The following is a 20,314-nucleotide window of genomic DNA, read 5'->3' on the forward strand; positions in this document are numbered from 1 at the left end:
TTAGTAGTGAAAAAAAATTTTTTTTCAGCAACGTGTGCTGTTTTCCTCTAATGTTGGCATATGTCAGCGACAAGTGATCTGAAAAGCCATGCCATCATAGCAATATAAAGGTATAGCTTGAAACTTTGACTTTATTCAGAATTGTTCACAGTTGCATTCATTCAACCCAACTATTTATTCTTTTATTCTCTCATCCGTTCTTTCTCTCATGCACTCTGCTACTGACCTATTCCCTGCATTATATATTGGTTTGCAAACCTCCAGGCATGTTCACTGCCCTTTCCACTGACTTACTAAAAACCTACCACCTGTTCACTCACTCACTCTTGGACAGAGCTGCCCTCAGCCTCAGACCTGGCTTCTGAGACAGTTTTGGTCTCCTCACGTTCCCTACTCTGCTCCTGTATCATCTAATCTCTATCTTATTTGTTTGTGAGTTTAATTAAGGACTGCAGGTTTAAGAGCACCGTCAGTTGTTAGAGCTTTCTTTAATCCCTTTTTCTTGCTTAATTGCTTATTTTTTTTTCTGGCACTGATTTGATACAGTTTGCCTAGACTTAAAGTACCCACATGTATATTCAGCCTCAACACATTGTCTGAAGTAAGTGTATTAGGACTGAGACGATCTTGACATATTATTACTTTGCAAAAAGCATTATGTGTTCTTTTGAAGATTAGACTTTATTATGCTTATAGTAGAGGTTTTTAAAAGCATGTTTCCTCCATGTCCTTGGAATACCCACTATGGAATTGATGTGGACATGTATTAATAATTGTTCATTATATGATCTCATCGCCACAGCATGTAGTATTTGGAAGATTATTATCTTTTTTAGGAAAACAAAATCAGTTATAATTACTGTGAAGATCAGTGTCTTTAGCCTTACACCACTAGCTCAAGTACAAACCAGATTACTATTACAGGCCATTGGAAAACCTCTCAAATTTGTGTCAGAGGTCATTTTTTTTTAAGTCCTGTGAAAGACATGACTTATAATTCATGTCATAATTTGAACCAAAAGGAATTTTCAGTGGTGCAACTTATGGTACCAGCCGTGTGTTCCCAACACTGTTATTACTGTTTCATTTTCTCATCAAATCCCACTTAGTAATATATTTTACTAGTAAGAAGGTTCTAAATGCGATGGACAATCTTCCATTTGACAAGGTACAAATATAATTTCATTGTTTTACCTCCAACCTTCAAATCTCCAAGACTTTCCAGGTTTTGCTAAGAATAGAGATTGAAAACTACATTATACAAATTTACAATGTAATTCTTACGAGGTCATGACATCTAATCAAGACAGAGTCAGAAATAATGGAAGTTTTGTCTTGGTGCTAGCCTTTGCTCCAGTTCCCTTGTGCCACTCTGGGTTTTTGAAATTTGTGCAGACTGCAGGCTCCCTGGGGAAACCTGACAAAATCCCTGTGATTTTCCTACTCAGAGCTAAGAACTGCCCAAGCCTAGATTTTGTAAAATGAGAGATTAAAAAAGCATCTTTGTTTCTTTTCTTCGAATATAATTTCATAGTTTTATCCCTAAGGAGATGCTTAAATCTTGTCTACGCTAGAAGGTTTTGCTAGCATATTAACATCAGCAGTCAGTCCCAGTGGAGATGCAGGTTAATCTTCTGATAGTATAAATTACAGCAATTGCCCAAATAAAATATGATAAGGAATTTTTATCATGCTACTGTATTTGCAGTAAGGATTTTCTGGCATGAGTTCATCCAGCCCTTTTTTATGCCCCAGTAAAACCCGGGTTAATCATCAGAACTGGTTCTTCCCCTTTCTTGCAGACCATGGCTTCTTAGACCCTCCTGTTCCCCGTTGCTGCCGTCCCCCAAAGCTGAGTATGACTACTTTCTTCTCCATGCTTCGTATCCAACGTTTTAATGGCATTATGACCCCATTTGATGTCAATGGTGTGATGAACACTGCTTTCCCAATGCTAAGCTGGACTGCGTTAAATCACCATTTTGAAAATGTAACGCAGGGAAAACTGGTTTCCCACCATTTTCCACACTACACACTGTTTGGTGGCTATGCCAATAGCCTCCTTCAAACTCTACCGTTTCACAGACCCTGAAGGTTGCTTTGCATCTAAACTTTCTTCATCTGAGCTTATCATCATGTCTCCATGTCTTTAAGAGGCTCGATTTCCTCAAATTCTCACCTACAACTAACGTGAATTATTAGAGATTGATTAGCATGTTATTGTAAAAATACAATGTTGTGTAATGCTGTAATTTAAAGGTCAGCCAGTATCTGACAAACTACGTATTTTGTTCAGTCTTGCTTCAATGACTGTTGCTAACTGAGCTACGGCAATCTCATGACACTGGTATCACCTGTTCCACAGCAAAAAGACCAAACCAAACTTCAGTCCAAACCCAGGGACCCATGTGTTGATCCATGTCATTCATCTGAACAGTCACAGCAGGCGTGCACGGACATGATGGTGATCAATAACTCATCAGTGACTCAGCAGAAGGATGGCGGGTGAGATCTCTGCATTTACTGACCTATTTTGTCCTCCTTTTATATAGCGCCAAGCAGTCACCTAAGCGAACCTATGTTTTCAGGTGCAAAAACTCCCGTAACGTTTGCTTTCGGTACGAGTTATTCCAACCCCATGGTGCCGAGAGGCTGGATCCCAGGTGCGGTTCTCCCTGCGGTCTGCGGCGAGCGGACCCATCCTGCCCGAGAGGAAAAGGCGGAGGAGGAGCAGCGGAATGCGACAAGTGGCACTAGGTGCGAGGGGCTGCGGTGGCTCTCGCCCGGCCCGGCCGGACTGCGGGGCACCGCACCTGCTCCCGGCAGAGGCGCCCCGGTGCCGTGCCAAGCCGCGCAGCCCCAGGTGGCGCGGGAGGAGCCGCCGGCCGGCGCCGTGAGCGGGCTCATGTCCCCGGCGCCGTTGCCGGCCCGCGGGGCCGCCGCCGTTAACGGGGCCGCGCCGGGCGGGGGGAAGGGGCGAGCAGCACCGAGGGGAGCGCGGCTCGGCCCCCTGCCGGACCCCCGGGAGCGAGGGCCGGGTCCGCCCCCAGCGCCGCCCGGCCGCCATACTGCGGGGCAACCCAAACTTGTTACACACGGGCACCAACTCCTCCTCCTCCTCCTCCTCCTCCTGCTCCTGCTCCGGCTGCTGCCCCTCCCGTCGCCGCCGCCCTGCCCCCGCCGGCGCAGAGAACAGGGGCCTGCGCCGGCCAAACCCCAGCCGCGGGGAAGGCGCCGAAGCGGGCGGGGGCCGTGTGAGGGGAGCGCCGCAGCCCCCCGCAGGTAGGAGCGCCCGGCGGGGCGGGCTGTGCGCCGGCCGGCGGAGGAGGAGACGGCGGCGGGGGGCGGGCGGAGGGAGCAGGAGGCGGTGGCGAGGGAGCGGTCGGCACCGGGGCAGCGGCCGTCCTCGCCTTCTCCCGCCGAGGTGGGTGCGGGGCTGGGGGACCGTGCGTGGGGCGGCGCGGCACCTACGGAACGCAGTCCTGCCGCCTGACGGGCCCGGCCGCCGCTGCGCTCGGGCGGGGGGCGAGGGCGCTGGCAGCCCCCGCCTGCGACGCGGCCGGAGCGAGACGAAGAGGAGGAGCTCCAGCGGCAGCAAATGAGCGAGGGCTGCCAGGTTTATAAATCTGCTTTTCCTCCCACTGACCCCGAGCCCGCTGACTCCGGCGGGAGCGATCGCCCGCCGGCTTTGGCTCGGCCAGGTGCGTGCCCGGGGCGGCGGTCGGGCCCCCGCTGCCCATGCTGGCCGCACCTGCCGCGGAGACAGGCGCCGGGGCGCCCGAGGGTGGTGGGGACGGATGGGAGGCGTTTTCGCCCGGCTGAGGAGCGGTCGGTTTCCAAGGGCCAGCAGCCCAGGTTGCCAGGAGCGTGTCCGGGCGATTCGGGGAGGCCGCTGTCGGCTGGGAGCCGCCGTCTCTCATGCGGCGAGGAGCAGGACGCGGTGCTGGGTGCTTGCTGTCGAGTAACCGGCTGCATGTGGTCTGAAGAGCTGTTATGTGCTGTTTTATTTTACAGCTGTCAGGAGAGTTTAAATCACGTCTCCGCAGAGGTGCCGAGTTTGCAAGGTACTGGTGAAGAGAGAGATTTCTGTCCCCATTTGCCCCTCGGCTAATTCTGAGGGATGTTTTCACTGCTTCCCGGAGATGTGGGTTGTTGCATGGTATTTTCCGCGTATACAAGACTACGCATCATGGGCGTTTAAGGGAGAAGGATTTAGTGGGTGAATGCAGCCGTGGTAACTTCATTGTTGCAACTCCTTTCTATTACGCGACTGCCTTTAGCAGGGAGGGGAGCAGGAGCTTGATCCTGCCCTGGTGTGGGGGGGAGCCTGATGGATCTGTAGATTGAAGGGAATTTTTCAAGTCTGCTTTTTGGTTTAATGCCGGAACGTTTTCCTGTCTTCGTTCGTGTCTTTTATTATCATGTGCCTCTTGTGGAGAATTACTTCGGCTGAAAAATGTAAAACATCACCTTTAAGTTCATAGCACCCAGGTATTTTTAGCAGCTCTGAAAATCAGTGTAGTAATAAAGCCTCTTTTTTAAAGAAAATTAAAATTCCTACAGTAATTAGCACACGGCTATTGACTGTTTTGTATCCGTCAGGCTCAGCAATAGCTACTGATCTCATACGCCCTTTTGCATACCTGTATGGAGGTTTTGTTAGAGAACTGTTTAATGACTTCTTTTATTAGAAAGAGTGCGAGCTCAGGCAGTTACGCAAGTGCGCCTAAAGGAAGCTGTGCTGGCTGCATGGATGGCGAATGTGGAGGCCGAGCCGGAGTGGGAGTATCATTTACCAACCAAGTTAGAAAGGGGCATTGTAAGAGAGAATCGGGTGGCTCGTGAAAATGCTGTACGTACCATGTTCCCTGCTGTGCAAGGAAGAGCCTTAGTACAGTGTGCTGCCTGGGATGAGCAGGCTATGTATGGATGGCCACTCATCGTTCTTTCCGGTAGCAGGGATGAGGTATAGGTGCCTTTTTTTCCTCTGAAAGCAAATGAGGGGCGTGGGAATGTGTTGCTGCATGTATGTTCTTAGAGGGGAAAAAAAAAAAAAAAAAGGCTTTGTAAATGGGGAGCTGGCCTGTAGAGGAAGTATTTATCCATCTCTCCCTCCTCCCCTGAAGCAATTAGTTCATATACCTACCTACCAAATAGGTCGATAATTGTTTTTAAAATTTCTCTTTTTAAAATTTTTTAATTTTTTTAAAATAAACAAAAGCCTTTGTAGCTAGTAGGGAGGGTGGTAGCTACTTCCACAACAAATGAAGCGTCTGATGTGAACAGTTCTGTTTCAAAACTAACACTGATTCATAGGTTTTTCTGGACACTCTTAAGTACAGATGTGCCCACAGACTAAATTTAATATGCTGTGTTGCCATCTCTTTGCTGGTATTCTGATTCAGTCCCCTCTCTTCCCCTCACCCCAGTCTCTGCATAAACAGCTATTACATTTTTGTTAACCTTGCATGGATACAGGGGTACCCTGCCAAAATGTGTGGATTTATACTACTAAGAGGTCCTGCAAGAAGGAGAGATGTTCTGGGTGCCCTGGCACATCCCATATTGGCTTGTCTTGTGAGCAGCTGAGCTTCAGAGTTCCCTGCTTCATGCAGCCTTTTGCTGGGGAAGAGCTGGAGAGCTCAAGAGGATCTGCCATCTGCTGAAGGCCACTTGGGTGAAGTTGAAATCTGCACTGTGCTTGCTCTGCAGCGCACTCTTGCCCTCTCTCCTAGCTGTCTCAGGGGGTGTGTGCCAAATGAGCATTTTTGTTTTAAAATACATTTTCTTAGTTGTTTTCTTGCAGTGAAGCAAGTGGGAGGTCTCTTTCAGTCATTTCGAAATTAATTCTTGTTCTGGGCAGCTAGCATTAGATGTAATACTTGCATATGCCAACTAGTGTGCAAAAGGTATTGGATAAACTGGTAGGCGGTTGTGCCATAATCTGATTTTCAAGGATGACTTTTCAAAGTGGAACTCTAAATCAATAGAAATAAAATCTTGGAACATTTCTATCATAGTTATGTTATCTTGGAACTCCGACAATTGTTTTGTTTTAGTTTTGGTTTTCTCTAGGAAAAACGGGATCTCAAGCCAGCTGTTGCAGTAGGGATTTTGTAGATAACAAGATTATAAAATATTTTCCCTGAGTGTTCAGAGGTGAAGTTACTTATCCCAGGTTTTGCTGTGCAAAGGTAATGAAATAATTGCCACAGTTGACTAACATGTCTTGTAAGCCTCCAGTGCTTCCAAGTGTTGGGTCTTGTTTGATTCATATGCTGTGATTCAAATGAGAAAAGTAGTTTCTGAAGGTATATGACCATGAAAGCATTATTCATGAATGGGTGGTGATTAACCTAAGTATCAAGTACTTGTCGACGTGACTGAGACAATTTTTCACAGTGTTTTAAATTCTGAGTAGCATGTGAGAATAAGGCTGGAGATTTAAAGACGGCAACAAAAACAAGTAAAACAGATAATAAACTTCATTGTGGTAATATGAAACAGTTTAGTGAGGGAGTGTTCTCTCTTGTGCCCTATACTCAGTTGATGGATGCCATGTTAATTAACTGAAGAAAGATACATTCAATTGCAAACCTGCATAATAACCAAGGAGATAGGAATTGCTTTTGGCTTTTTGTTTGGTTGCTTTTTCACTGAAGTTTTCTGCCTCTTTTTTTCTAACTAGTTATTTCTCTGATGATAAAGCAGTGTTTTATAAGGCCTTCATCTGGCTTTGCATAGTAGACCTGTGCTTGAGTGTTTAGGTAGATAGGTAAAAGAAGTGTATTGAAAAGAATAAGAAAAGTCCCACTTAACTTTACTTGTGTCTTGGAAGTTGAAGTGGTTGAAGAGTTGCTTTTCAGTGGAGCATACAACTGGTTGAGTACCAAAAAGAGCTCGGGAATGCCAAAAGCCACTGCTGCAGCTTCCATTTGCAGTTAACTTGCTTGTGTGTTGATGTAACTGTGCAGGCTAGATGTGGAAGCTGTTTTAATTGTTTCCCTTCTGCTATGAGGGTTTTGTCCTTGTTTCTTGGATGAATTAGTGAAAGGAAGCAAAAATTAGTTTTTCTGTTCCCATAGCTCTTCAGCTAAAAAAAAAAAAGGTAGAACCTCCTGTTTCAGACTAATGTGTGTAATCATCCTGGCTTGGGAAGTTACAGATCTTGCTGTCCAGGACTGGATTAATGAGGTCTTACATTTAATTGTATTCTGGCCAGAAAGCTTTTATATTCTTTTATCTGCCTGTGAAGTTCCAGGAGTGCGAAGGCCTGTTTAGCTTCTGGAGGTGCTGCTGTAGCCTGCCTTCACCATGAGGGAGGATATTACTGCAGTAAGAAGTGTGTTGAGCTCCACTTCTAGCCAGGGGTGTCCAAGAGCTGCTCTGTTTCCTCCTCCTCCCTGTAACACCAGGTTATGGTGCAGTGAGCTTCTGGGTATGTCAGTGTTTCTGAAAACAAAATTAAGAAATAAATATGCCAGAACTTATTTTCAGTAGGTGTAGTGCTTTCTCTTTTTTTATGATGGGATGGAGCAGGAAAAAAAAACTTTTATTGAATTAAGGGGCATGAATGTTGTCAGTACTGTAACTCAGACTTCTGTAAGTCTTTTAAAGCACCAAACAGTGGCCTGTACTTCAAGAGTAGGTTTTTCTGTACTGAGGAGGTCAGTTCTTGTGGCCCTGGAGGGTAAACAAAATTAATGACAAAATAATAAAAATGTGTAAACAGATGAAAAAAATAATAAAAATTTATAGATGTAGGCAGATAAGGAACTTAGGAATCTTTGTGAAGACTACGTATCATTAATTGAAGACCATATATGAAGTTTAGAACCAGGTTTGTTGGTATGAGAAATAGTGGACGCAGTTTTTTTGTCTTTCTCAGTCTGCCACCTATTTCTTTTTGTCTCTGTTCATGTACAGCAGTGAACTCATAATCCTCTAGGCATTTTCTGCATTGATCCTCTTAAAAAATTAGCGTTAGCCTATATATGAGGCAGGCTAAAGAGGATTGAACACTGCTGCAAAATTAGTACCTGTTGGCCTCATTGCAAGGACAGGCAGGTTCCCTGTTTCTTGCATGGAACTTGCAGGGTTGTGCAGATGTGTAGGTGATAGAGCACTGGTATTTAAGTGACTTGGAAATATATGGGATTAGCAGACTGGGAAATTGTGATGTCGTTAGTGCAGCTGATTACTTAGCTGGGAGACAGAAAAGAATATGCAAATCAGGGGAAGGTTTATGGACATGGCCAGTTCTACTGGGAGGAGAGGAAAAACTTTTACAGACTTGGTTAGCTCTTTGCTGGTGTGCAACAGAGAAACCAAAGGTTGGAAGCTGAAGCAGGTGTGACAGAACTGCAGCAGGGCGAGACAGATGAAGAGGCTGGTGTTCCCCGTGCCTGAGTGAAACCTCCAGGTCCACACAGATTTGCATGCACTGCAAATGGCAGAGCCAGGGAGTAAGGGGAAAAATGCATGAAATGTGATTATAGTTCTTGCTTTGTCAATGAGTAGTTTTCATGGCCAGGCTTTAACAGTATTTCTGAGTGTTCTTCCTTCTCCCAAGAAAAAGCAGACATTCTTTTTGCCCCAAATAATTGATTTATAAGTATATGCTCAGTTGTGCTTTTTTTTTTTTTTTAATAAACAAATGATACTGTATGAACTTTGTCATTGAATATACAAAGGGATGCATAGAAATGTGGAGGCTTTTTGTTTTTTATAGAATGTCTTTGTTCTCATTTCCACTGAAAGAGATAATGAGTTATGATTGTGTGTTACTGGAAAAACAGTACAGGATGTGGGGAAGAGACTAGAGATGTGGAAGCTCTTGGATTTATATTTGCATTATCTCAGTGTAAATTTTATATGTTTTGGGGAGAATGGAGAATATAGACTTTTTAAAAAACAAAGTGCTTATTGAATTGACATCTTAAATCAGGTCATTGAAGTTGTGCTTGACGTTGGTTAGATTTGTTGTAATTAAACTCGTAATTCTGGAGTACTTCAAAAGGAGCTGGTTTTTGTTTTGCTGAGTGTGGTCAAAGTCTGTGTGAGGACACCATTAATTCCGTAATTTATCTACATAAAATGCATTACTTTACCTTTCTGGTTTGAAGATCATTTCATGTGACAGTAGGAGAGACTAAACTGGCAATACCTTGTGGTGTTCAGGAGTGTCATATGGATATGGATAACATTGATTTGTTTGCTAGATTTATAATAACTTGTAAAAATATATGTCAATACAGTAGTTTACAGATAGTCGTCTCTGTGCTTTCACCTCATCTAGTAATGTTTTAATTTATTCAGAAGACATTTATTAAGTCACATTTAAGAAATAAAATCCCAGTTGTTAATACAAACAGAACATTTGACTCTTCAGTAAAACCAGATGAGGCTCCTTTTGCTTGTCTGAGGATGAAGGAAGACAGTTTGTGGAAGGGATCATTGGACCAACTGATAGAATGACAGGCTCTGGGACAATCGATATTCTCTCAGCCTAATCTTATAAAATATTTATTGCCCTTCTTTCTGAGCCCCATCTTGGATGTTCTCAGTAGAGTCTGTAATTCATGCCAGACATTGCAGTGTGGGCCACAAGATATTACTGTGTCTAAATATGTACTTAATTTGAGTATGGGAAGAATTGTCTGCAAAGGGTTTAAGAAGAGAAGAGTAGTCTGCACAGAGAAGTTAATAATCAGGGCCCTGGTCTTGCCAGCAGGTTTGTGTGGGTGGAATGAATGTAGCTGAGGCTGGGCATATACCTGCAGAGGTTGCCCTCTAATACAGGGACCTGCTCAAGTATCCGTTCCTGACCTCTCAAAAGAGCAACAACAAAAATCCAAACCAAACAAACCAAACCCCTTCCCGCACCACCCCCAGCCCCCCCAAAACAACAACAAAACAATTCAGTCCAGCCAAAAACACACACAGAACCCCTAGAGAGCAAAAGCCCCCAGTAACAAGCTTTAGTTGTCTGCAGACTCTAGGAGTCTGCTGGACCAATGCTGTGCTGTGCTCAAAGCTTTTTTTTTTTTTTTTTCTCTCCCGTATATCTGTTTTGTTTCTTTTCAGAAAAAGTGACTAAAATGGCCAGAGGCAAGAAATTCAGGCATTACTCTTTCCACTTAGCAACTGCATATAATTACTAAGGATTTGCTAGAGGTGCATATGTATGTGCGCACAGATCCCCATCTGTGTGTGGCTGTAGATGTACCCCACCTGAAGGGTCCATTCGTCAGAAAATTATTAATTGATCAGAGCTGTGTAAGGAAAATAAGTAGCTTTGATGGAATTAATATCCCCACCAAGAAAGCAAAACAACAACAATCAAAAAAACTGCACAGCCATTAAAAAGTGTCTATTTTGCTCTTTACTGTTAAAATCTAGTCCTGTTTATAGACGAGAGAGAATGATTGCCTTTTTCTTCATTAAATTAATTTGGATTGTTGAAAATCTGCAGTTAAATGTTTAGATGCTTGTCCCTGTGGAAATAAATTTGTTGTTCGGTTGAATCTGACTTAGGTTTTACTCAGCATCAGTGAAATTGATAAACTGCCTTGAAAGGTTACCCTGGTTATCTTCTAGGTAAGTAAGACATAGAATGTAATTTCACTTATTTTGTACTGAAGTTAGTTGTGAAGGATTGTATATAAGTGAATATGTGAGATGTTTCCATAAACTTAAGAGCTTTTATCTCTATAGTTTTATATATTTAAAGAATTAAAAAATAAAAGAACCAACCCATAGATACACGTTCACAGTATATTAGCTGTTTAAAGTATTTGACTGGCTATTTTTAATGAGTGTGGATACCACTGAAATAGTTTCTTCAAATATGTAGATAAATTTGTTCTAAATGTATGTTGAATCTTTTATGTGTCTAAGGGATTTATTACTGCAATGTCAGAGGGTATGTGACACAAATCGCTTTTTTGTACAAACATGTGACTGCAAAAATTAAATGTGCATATTGGCTCATGTGTGTATTAGGATGTTGATAAGAACACATTCTCAGATGGTTGAATTTGCCTCTTTGGAATTTATTTAAAATAATAATAAAAAAAGGCATCTGTTTGCATTTGCCTTGAAATGGGCCTCCTATGTGCATAAATTGATTGTGCATCAAATGGTACATGCTGATATCCAGGAATTCCACTGAGATTTTTAAAAACTTCTTGTTCTCCCTTTAGCAGTGACAACCACCAGAGGTAAAAGTAACCATTAACCAAAAGCTGTCTTCTGTTCTCTAATTTAATTGTTGGCTTTTGAGTGTTCAGTTCCTGTTGCTGCATGTCTGCCTCTGTTTTTCTTTGTAGCTCTGCTTTCCATCTTCTGGCATAGGATGCAGATTTGTTATATGTCAATTGCTTTGGAAAAAGAAATTTCTCAGCAGATTATGAAATGATGCTCTTGATCAGGTGAAACATCTGATGGCCTGTGTAACCTCTGGTTTCTGCTTAGTGTTTGCTGAGAAGGCAGTATACTTTGAAGATTAATTTGCTATAGTGTGAGGATAGTGCTGGAACAGGTTTGGGAGCATGTCCTGGGAGAATGGTTGAGTGCAGCAGAAAGTCAGTTGAGCAGGAGTAGTTACTGTTTGTCTGTGGAAGGTGAATGGAGTCAGCTGTGCTAGTTTCTATGTAATAAAAGGGCTTTGGGAGTCAAAGGTGCTGATGTGTCCCTGTCATTACAAGGCGCCTGACAGTGAAGGAAGCTTTGAGGTTCCCACGGAGAAATGTTGGCCTGCATATTTCCATGGCAACAGCCATCCCTTGCACATTTATAACCTTTGATTAAAGATACAGAAAGAAGGGGAAAAACCTTTTCAAAGTTACAAATGTATAGCTTTAACCAGATCTTTCATTTTAACAATATCCCTTATTTACATTTCTTGGATTGTAGAGATTTTATAAGGAGCACAGCTGTCCTTTCCCCATTTGGTAGACTACAAGATGACATTCAGGGGCATATGTGATGTTCTGTAGATGGCTATCTGACTTTGATCATAGCTGCACTAACATCACTCCACCAATTTAGTTGCTATTTATTTACATTAGTGTATTTTGTACCAAAATTGTACTCAAAGTTTATTATGCAAGGGATAAAAGTGTGTGGGGGGAAAAAAACCCTAATTCTCTGTTGAATAAGACTTTTTTTAAAAAAGAAGGAACATGAGATAGCATAAATCTTAGTTTCTTAGGCAGCATAGTGGCTGACGTACAAAACCTTATGCTGGTGGGGAGAGCAGACTGTTCCTGCAGAAACTTAGGCTTGCTCTTGGCTTGCAAGCTGCTGGAAGGGCAGATTTATGCTTGCTGCATCTTCACATCTCTCTCTCCCTTACCCACCTCTGTGTTCTTAACAGTATTTTTCTTCATTCAGTGGTGGCCAGGTATCAGGATTGTGAAAGGAGTGTTCTCTGTCCAGGTTAGCTATTCTCACTAATTCTTAGATGCACCATGTTGCACTTCTTGGGAATTTTTGTTATTGAAAAGCAACAGAATTTTGCCACCCATCACTTTTCTTGGATCATTTTTGTGAAGAAACAGTAATTACTTTTGGATTTCACGTTTATGCTGGAAGTTGAGCTATAGTATCAGAACTAATGCAGTGGGACATTTGTGGAGGGATGAAATAAAACTGTGTCTCTTCTGTGCCTTTGGACAGTTAGGCTTTCTTTTTGCTTTAGACTACTCAGTACTGACTCTAGGTGAGGCCACTGCTGTCTTGATCAGGGGAAATGGTAGCTATTTTGTTGGGACTGCATGCAGAGTCTCTTCAGCGTTTTACTGTCATTTCTGTCAGAAGGAAGAGGTGTATAGATGCTACTAAGCTAAGTGGTTTGTGATAGGTAGTTTAAATGAACAGGGTTCCCGAAACAGGGAGTTTCAGTGCTACAGATGTATTATTCCGTCTTAATTGCTAAGGCTGAGCAGACTCTATGGTTACTAGGAGCCTCATGTACTGCTTCTGCTTTGACCATGAAGAAAAGCATCCTTCATGCTGCTCTTGTACAGATCCCTTATATTCCTTGAGAAGTTTTGGTACTGAAACACTGAGTTGGTTACTGTGGAAAGTTCATTGTGACTATGCAAACAGGACTGGAAAGTTCACGATGCTGGGATATTTAGAAGGATAGTCTCCATTATAAAAGAGATGAGAAAAAGAAAACTTGAGGAAAAATTAGAAGATATTGCAAACTACTTTTTTCATTTAGGCTGCAAAGGATATTTACTGATATTTGCTAATAGTTACTAATCTGTGTAATTTTTTATTAATTCCCGTGTTTTGGGAATGGCTGACAGAGACTGTTGTGATGTGAATAAGTATTTCTTGTCACTCTGAAAAAAGAGGTAACTGTTGTCTGCTTTGTGACATCAGGACCGCACGTCAAATGGACATGGTGGCATAGTTACATTTCCATCCATTTTCGTGAATTAGATGAGGTTTAGCGCTAGTCATTGTGGATTGTTTTGGTTTTGTCAGAGGATGAGGGATTGTTTTGGCAATTTTTGGTTTTAACCCGAGTTAAACAAATGTGTTTTAAGGCCAAAGTAAGTTTTGGGTCAAGTTGCCTTACTGCCTGAATGCAAGACATTGTGCGAGTGAATATAGTTAGAAGAATATATATAGAATAGCACGGTCATTTGTCTGAGAGAAGAGTGTTATCAGTAAAACACCGAAGTCACAGCCCCACTCTCTGAGGTTTTGCTCTAGTGGTTACCACCAGAGAAGAAAGTTGTGCTGTTTTTGTCAGCTTTTTTTTTTTTTTTGTCACTAAGAGAGGATAAAACCAAGCAGGATCCAGATAAATAACATTAACTGAAACTGCCTAAAAAGGAGATGGAAATGTGTAGAGGTGGGAATCAAGTGGTGTGAAGGATGTCGAAAGCATGTGTTGGAGTTTGAAGATGGGTACACAAAATGCAGAACAGACTCTGATGATCTGAACATGTGCTTCTGGTTGGAGAGCTGCTGTGGCAGCTCTGAACTTGAGTGTTCAGACCATAATGTTTGGGCAGTCTTTGAACAGTTCACCCTGATCCTGAAATGTCTGCCTGGATAAAGCTCAGCTGGAATAGATATGCATCTAGAAGATAACACTGTAGCCTTTGTTCAGGATTTACAGGTTTTTATGTTGGCTTCTGAAAAATGTTTTAATGATCTCACAAGAAAGAGCAGTGTGGATTTTTAATATAGTACTTACATTACAGCCAGTAGCACCATAAAAATGTTTGGTTAGATGTCCTTGCAGGATTGCTGCCACTACTTCAAAACTTCTTCAGATGTGATCAAATGGTTTTTTTGAGACCCTTCCTGAGGTGTTGAAAAATCCTTTGTGGTTGTATGAGTTCAAGATGTTCAAGCCTTAAGACCTTATGGAGTTGCAAATGTAAATGTAGTTGAGATTCTGTATGTGGTTACTTAGGCAATATGCTTTTAGTTTTTTTCTTTATACATTGCCACCCTGAGCATGTCCTCTGTTCAAACAGACAAACCTTTGGTTAGAGTTAAAATTAATCAAATACTGATAGTATAGCCACTAGCATTTTTATAGGCCATACTATCTAAAGGTGGCATATATTAAGATTCTTGTGGGAAGCAAGAAAAAGTGAAGTTTTATTACTGAGCTACTGAAAATAACGATGCATATCAATTTTAGCATTAAAAGAGGGAAAGTACAGTTTTGAGCCACTGTGTTTGTTTTGGCAAGTCATTTTTTTAAAATGCATTGATGGGACTGTTTGTACTGTCGTGAGCCAGAACAATGTCAGGTGGGTACTGCATGTTCTGGAACAAGCAAGTTTAGTGTTTCCTGAATCATCCTGAGTAGAGGAATGTGAAGGACAAAACTGTAATAAAAATGGATGTTTATTGCTTTTCAGTGAAAGAGAAAAGCTGTAGCTAAAATTGAGTTCAGTTTAAATTCTTGCTATTTCATTTCCTTTACTCTAAAGGAGTTCATAAAAACATACTTCATACCTTGCTTTTGAAGATACATATATTCCATGGGACTTAGAAGTCAGACTTCATTAAAATTAAAATAATTTTAGTCTAAATTTTAATACCAAGCTACTTAGAAATTATTTTAATCCAAATTTTAGATTAAAACTGGATAGTTGCAGTTTATTTAGTGTGTTTTTAGTGACTGGTAAGTGTATCTTGTTATATAAATTGGGTTATATATATCGGTATTTCTAGTACCTAGGACAAAGAGGTATTGTGTATAATAAAGCTTGTTTTTCAATTGCCTTGAATTCCTGTTACTGTAATGTACAATAAATTACACACATAGCTGTTTGTTCTCTTTATGCATTGGCACAGATTCTCGAGACTCATCATGCTGAACCAGTAGTGGGATTTGTGCCAAAGGGTTAAGTGTATAGAATAAGAGGCAGGGCATGAAATATCCAGGACAGCACCAGCAGTGTGACGATGGTCTTATCTGGGGCTCTGTTGTGATTTGTACAGTCTATGTAGCATCATTCAAAACTTTGTATTTGTACTTTGAGTGCATGTTTGTGTGGCAGAGGCAGGAAGGGGGAAGGTGGAAGCTGTTTACTTTTCATAAAATGCACAGCAAGATGCAGAATTCATCAGTGGTTCTGTTGCTGCCCAGCTGTTAGACAGCTAGCTGCCCATAGGAGTAAAGTACTTGTGCTTGTTTTGGGGTTGAACTTTGTGGCAGGTGGAAATTTAGGAGTTCACTAGAACAGCTGAGTCTTTGCTGTGGTAATTGTGGCATGTGTCTGGACTTCATCTGTAACCCCCTGCTCAGCTCTTTGGCAGGAGGACAGCGTAATCTGGTCCAAAGCCTGAGGTCAGCTACTCAGGCCTTTACCTCTCTGAGGCATGTGGAACAGCCTAGCTCTGAAACTGCTAAGGGGGGAGAAACTGTGATAGCAGGGAGGATCAGTAATGAAGCTTACTTGTTGTGGCCCTCTGCAGGGTTTAGTTCATTTTGTAATGGCTTTGTACATGGGAGTCATGTAGACGTGCCTCATAGAGGAATACATTGATTAATCAAGGAAGTGTTTCTAGTCAGAAAGGAAACACTTAAACTCGAGCTTTTCATTAGCATTTCCCCTTCCCTGTCTAGCCTCTGTATGATGAAATACAGGAGTTTATTTGCTTCTGAACTTGAATGCCTTAAACGTTTGGCAAAACTTTCTTGTACTCAAGGTTTCTTTATCTGCTTACTTTGCTGCCATGTTTCTTCAAGTTTCTCATGATGCCTTGATCATTTTCAGGATATGAAGCACTTCTTACTTTTGGATCTCCCAAAACAAAGATTTCTTTCTCCATATTCAGAACTTTGCTTTAATTTTAATTCCTAATGGCATTTGTTTTTCAGCATTGTGTGAAAAGGTTGAAAGGTTTCTGTGTTACTGTGATGTGACATGAAACAGTTGAATCTTTTGTAGTTGAGGAAAATGTGAGCTTTAGAAAACATTCAGTAAACAGAAAAGAAATATAAGTGGTTTTTTTTGGGAGGCTAAGGAACTGATTATGAAAGCTTTGGAAACTCTTTCAACAGCCAAACTGGGCCTGATAAAGCCAAATTAGGTAGTTCCCTTTATGTGGAAAAGAGAGGCTTGGAGGTTGTGAAAGGATGGTGTTTGTTACTTTCACAATTAATGAGTTCCATTTTCTGCAAAACTCTAAAGACTTTAGGCTTGTAATTGATGGCTTTATGGCTATCAGGACTGTCATATTCTCGTGGCATTCGAGGGCCCCAAACAGGCAGGTGTGTTATGAGTTCGTGGTATCTTAGCACCAGTGGGAAACATGGTCGCTGCCGTACAAAGTTGACAGCGCAGTTTGAAGCAAGAAGAAAATGAGCCTCATGGAAGGAGGAGAAGCAGAATTTTGTGAGACAGTTTGAGTGGTCCTGCTCTTTTAAGTCACTCAACTTTGCCTTTGGCTGTTTTATCTGAAAATGCTTTCCAGGTAAGTCCTTCTGCGGAAGTGAATCCCTAATGCTTGGAGGAGGGAAAGGTGGCAGTAGCTGTTAGTTTATTGAGTATACAGCAAAATTAAGGGAGCATGGGGCACCAGATAGGAGCATCAGCCGCATGTCTGAGCTGTGTGGCACAGACAGTAGGAGTGGATAGTTGGGAAGAGTGTAGAGTTGGGAAGGATGGAAAACTGGATAAAAAGAAGGACATGGGATTTACATGTTCTTACAGAAAAGGTGATTTTGATGTCTCTTTGAGAAGGAGGATGGGGAGCAGTATGTCTAGATTTTCAAGCAGTGTGTCATCTGAAAAGAGAAGTTGACTTGCTCTGAAGAAACACATCCATGCAATTTCTAGATGTTGATGTTTCATTGTGGCGTGAAACTATCGTGTGTATTACTGATCTGAGAAAAGCTGAAATATGTATTATTCTGATTCACACATTACTTTCTTGGTATACCCACTGCAAGTATATTAACAAAGCCCATTAACAAAGCCCTTCTCCATCCCTCCATTTTATTGAGAAATGGATAACTAGTTTTATTTTCTAAGGTATTTGTGCAGAGAAATAAATTAATCACATTTTATAAGTCTAGTAGAATTTTGCTGGTATCCTTCCTATGCCAGAGCATTAAAACTTGTAAACCTACTGCTGCTGATTACTGTGTTCACACTATGATAAAAATGTAAAGATAGAGCAATTGATTATTGCTTGTTTTTGTATCTAGGTATATCAAACATGTTAGGAGTTCATTTCTACTGATTTTCCCTGAGGTTTGTATTCAGGCTGCACTGATTGATCCTAGGCATAGCTGTATCAATAAGCTTTAAGTCCTGATAGGCAGCTGGTAATAGAATTGGGTTTTTAGAGGGCAGCCTTATTGGCATATGGCTCTCATTATGGGAGAGTACCACATCTAAAGTCATTTTAGTTCTTGATGTTGCCGTAGTGTCTTGTAGAGATGGTGCGGTTGCTCGAGGGAGAAGATGGAAATGCCTCACATCACTCAGCTGTCCTCCTGCTGATTAAGGAGTGGCACTGTCCGAGATGCCTTTAGGAGGCAGGCAATTATTTTCAGATGGAGAGATGTTAACCAAGAGCTGAAGCCTTATGGGAACAATGGGTAAGCAGGGCTGGAGAGGGGGGAGGCTATTCCCAAAACATTTATTTTGCTGCTTCTTAATATTAGGGTCTCCTTAGTAAGGTTTTCCATTTACATGGTGAAGCATTTAGCACTTGTGAGCTGACTGTGTGAAGAGCTAACTGTTCTGTTTCATATTCTGTATCTTTATACTTGGTCAAATGTAAAATAATGTAGTGCTAATTTGCATCCTGTTAGTGAGACCAACACTGATGCTCTTTTTTCTTTCTACTAATTTCAGATAGTATTAGGGGGCTTGTGTTTTGATTCAATATTGATCCAAAATCTAGTTTTAAGCAGCAGAGGGATTTATATCCAGCAGGCTGCTGCCATTTGGTCATTACTTTTGTGGCAGACTCATTACTTGATGACAAAATTCAGGGCATTGCCAACTGCTCAAGGCAACATTTGCTCTGGTCCTTGTAATAGAGCTCTGAGAACAGCCATGCAGTTGCAGGTAAGAAATGAATTTTTTAGATTTTTTTAGGCAGGGTAGATTGGAAGCTCATATAAAGATTCTTCTAATAAATGAGTTGTCACAATAGGGAATAATTTAGTGGCAGTGGAAAAGGATTTTTTGATTTGTAAAATGGTCTAATCTAGACTCAAGATGGGAGAAGTTTACATAGTGTTTTCACTGTTGACTGGCCAGTTTCATTACATCATAACTAACAATGAAGCTGTTGGAATTGCTTAGCAGATTGAAGTTTCCTAAACTGACTCTGAGTCATGTAGCCTATGTAGGGATTAATTGTAAATATTCTTATGTGTATGTATACATTGGGAACTTTGTGGCTAGTTTTCATCATTTCTGTAATAGCCTTGGTTCAGCTGGGGACCTACATAGGTGTAGTATCCAAGAACAGCAATGCCTGAGTAAGGGCCTCAGTGTGGTCTAGCAGGACTTACTGGGAAGCTGCTTTCTTTTTTTTGTTGTTGGTACATTCTTTATACATACTGTATGTTTTCTATTGCTGTACAGCTTAAATGTGAAGAGATCATGAAAACCACTGATGCCTATTTTGTGTAAATTGTAGCTGAATAGTTAGCTTCTTTGTTTGCACTATAAGTGTTCAAAACTGTAACTTGAATCTTGAGATTTATTTTAAAGGCATCAGACTTTGATGTGATTTGTAGAAATATATACAGAGTAATCTGTGTTTACAGAAGTGAATGGCAGTTATGTTTTTTTTGCCCAAAGACATGCTGAAGTTAGATGAATAAATGGGGCCTGGTATGACAGGCGCAGACCTCAATTATGCTTGTGCTCTAGAATGTATTATTGCATTTTCTGGTTATTGCTTCTGAATCATGCCAGTGCTTTTGCTTTTTTATTAAAACTTGTGGTATGTATTGCATAACTAGCATTTGTTTTTTCCGGTTCTGTGATTTTAAAAATTTAACTGTACCTTGATTATCAGCATCGCTGAAGCTCACTTGAATAAATGAACAGAATGCACTCCACACAAATGCAAAATCAGTAGGGTGTTACTTGGAAATATGTGCAAAACAAGAGGCAAACCAAGAATAAAATCTGCCTTTTAGAAGACATCAGAATAATGTTTTATGCTTCTAAAAAATCTCTTTAATAACAAGAATCTATTAAATACCGAAAAGATGCTGTTAAATTTTAATGACATTGATGCTTTGTCCAATAAAAAAAAGAAAAATGTGGAGATAAATCTGTGTACACTTTGAGAAGCTAAGAATTTAACAAGAAACTTACTTGGTGCTCATTTAACATGTGTATTTTTTCAGTATTTTTACTATGTTAATTTTTGCCTCAATATGTTTTAATGTGACCTTTAGTTAAGGTCTCACTGAACCTGTGAATTCCCAATTTTTTTTTTAATTTATATCAGAAAAAGAAGACCAAAACTAAAAATGACAGAAAAGCAGATTGAGAAAAGAATGTTTGTCACTTAGTAGTTTTGTGGTGATTGGGTGTGCTGTGCTTTCTGAAGTTTGATATCTTGAAATTTCTTCTTCTCTCTGACTGTGACAAAAAAGGCATATATATGTATGTTTATTTCTGGGGAGATCAGCAGATAGCAGACTAAATGTGTTCAAAATCGGGAAGGATTTTGCAGCAAGTGAGACAATGGCAGACACATAATTGGATACCTCTCTTGAGGAGGTCCATCTTTGTTGGGAAGGGAGACTTTTCCTGAAGAATGTGGCTGAGTAGGTGGTGTCTTT

General features: G+C 41.2%; 1 protein-coding gene across 10 annotated transcripts in view; it reads left to right on the forward strand.

The window, feature by feature from the left end:
• The first annotated feature begins 3,070 nt into the window (after positions 1-3,070).
• Positions 3,071-20,314, forward strand: part of SEMA4D (semaphorin 4D) — a 99,982-nt gene continuing 82,738 nt past the window's right edge. For 2 of the 10 annotated variants that reach the window (XM_056513233.1, XM_056513227.1), the window contains exons 1-2: positions 3,134-3,282; positions 4,015-4,064. The gene's annotated coding sequence lies outside the window, so the exon portion shown is untranslated. Of the gene's footprint in view, positions 3,283-3,347; positions 3,702-4,014; positions 4,065-20,314 lie in introns of those variants that run through there. The other 8 variants (XM_056513235.1, XM_056513225.1, XM_056513232.1 and 5 more) reach the window with 7 other exon arrangements.

The sequence above is a fragment of the Oenanthe melanoleuca genome, chromosome Z (assembly GCF_029582105.1).
Source record: "Oenanthe melanoleuca isolate GR-GAL-2019-014 chromosome Z, OMel1.0, whole genome shotgun sequence".
In the NCBI taxonomy this organism is placed as follows: Eukaryota; Metazoa; Chordata; class Aves; order Passeriformes; family Muscicapidae; genus Oenanthe; species Oenanthe melanoleuca.